This window comes from Mustelus asterias, chromosome 7 (genome assembly GCF_964213995.1).
Source record: "Mustelus asterias chromosome 7, sMusAst1.hap1.1, whole genome shotgun sequence".
Lineage (NCBI taxonomy): Eukaryota > Metazoa > Chordata > Chondrichthyes > Carcharhiniformes > Triakidae > Mustelus > Mustelus asterias.
Genome location: NC_135807.1, coordinates 29,847,603 through 29,849,468, shown reverse-complemented (window position 1 = coordinate 29,849,468; position 1,866 = coordinate 29,847,603). Strand labels below are relative to the sequence as shown.

General features: G+C 43.4%; 1 pseudogene; it reads left to right on the top strand.

The window, feature by feature from the left end:
* Window positions 1-744: 744 nt before the first annotated feature.
* On the top strand, window positions 745-1,530 carry LOC144496068 (large ribosomal subunit protein uL6-like; annotated as a pseudogene).
* Window positions 1,531-1,866: the final 336 nt, after the last annotated feature.

The window sequence follows — 1,866 nt, the reverse complement described above, 5'->3', positions numbered from 1 at the left end:
TTCTTTGGGATGCAGTCTGACAGAGAAGGATTTCCAAAGCCCTTGTTGTCTGGCCAGAATGTGACCAATTTTGCTTTGTTATGAACAGTGAGTTTCCAGTGGGATTTCTGTCATTGAGATAAAGCCCACCAGTGTGAGTAAGGAAACTCAGGTGCTGCTGAAATATGAGAAAATGCTGCGACAGACCTGAAGGGGGCAATAGTGCTCGGAGTATCAGAAGCAACGCTCTCAGTGATGGCTTCAGCTGAGGTCGAGGCCTTCAGTAGGTCAGTGTTTGGGCTAGGTTGCAGATCAAAAAGACTCTCTCCATCCAAACTCTGGGTTTTGTTTTTAATAGTAAGAAGTTTAACAACACCAGGTTAAAGTCCAACAGGTTTATTGTTTTTAATGCCAGTTCCCATGAACCAGCTTCACGCGGCAGCCCCAAAAAGTGTTAGTAAAATGGAGCACAAATATGGGAAATGTTCCAGGGACCCGGACCTGTGTCATGTCTTTATTAGCACATAAGGGTAGAGAAAGGAACGGCCAATGTCAGTCCCCATCAGCCAGTGGAGCAAAATCTTGTTTGCAGCAGTGAGGTCGGGGTAGGCCCTCCTGCCTAAACCTTTGGGAATTCTGCCCCGTGATCGCACCCAACTTTAGGTTGGATTTTGGAATAGATTTCCCCTCCATCCAATAGCCTGCAGCTGACAGTAATGAAGACACACTTAATTGTGAGGAGCAATGCTTCCATCTTGAGTGAGAATGAAGACCATTCTCAGCAAGCAGATTGTTGACATTCCTGACAGTGTTGACGTGAATTTGAAAGGCCGCACTTTCACTGTAAAAGGAGCTTGAGGAACATTACACAGGGAAGTTAGCCACATCAACCTGGAACTCTGTCTTGGCACCAAGAAAAAGAGGCTTTGAGTTGACAAATGGTGGGATAAGAGAAACGAGTTGGCCATGGTGCGGACAATCCGCTATCACATACAGAACTTGACCAAGGGCTTCACAATAGGTTTCCGTTATAAGGTGAGACCAGTAAATGCTCATTTCCCCATTAATGTGGTTGTTCAGGAAACAGGGTCTCAGGTAGAAATCCATGACTTCCTGGGAGAAAAGTATGTTCGTAGAGTTCGTAGAGGTGTTTCATGTGCAGTTCCCCAGGCCCAAATAAATGAGATTGTACTTGATGGAAACCATGATGTGGAGTTGCCAGCGTTGGACTGGGGTAGGCACATTAAGTAGTCTCACAACACCAGGTTAAAATCCAATGGGTTTATTTTGTGTCACGAACTTTCGGAGCGCCGCTCCTTCAGGCACTCACCTGATGAAGGAGCAGCGCTCCGAAAGCTCGTGCTACAAAATAAACCTGTTGGACTTTAACCTGGCGTTGTGAGACTACTTGATGGAAACAACATTGAATTGGTGTCAAACTCTGCTGCCCTGATCCAACAGGCACCAACAGTCAGAAACAAGGATATCCAGAAGCTCTTGGATGGTATTTACGTCTCTGAAAAGGGGGCAGTTGATGAGACCACAGCGTAGACATGCTGGGTTAAAGCTGCTCTCATTCAACAACTGGCAACAGTGAAAAGGAAGGATAACCTTTGACAATAGACATACATTATTGCTGCCGAAAGGCAATTTAAAATGCATTTATGGCAACTACTAAAACAGATAACAAACTGATCATTACAAATAAAAAGAATTACTTTAGATTTATATGACACCTTTTATGGCTTTAGTACACCCGAAAGCACTTTACAGCCAATAAAATATGTTTGATAAAAAGTGCAGCTACTGATATAATAAAGAATTGGATTTGTTACATCAAAATACATCCAAATTATTTAAATGTAGTTATGCTTCTGAACATACATG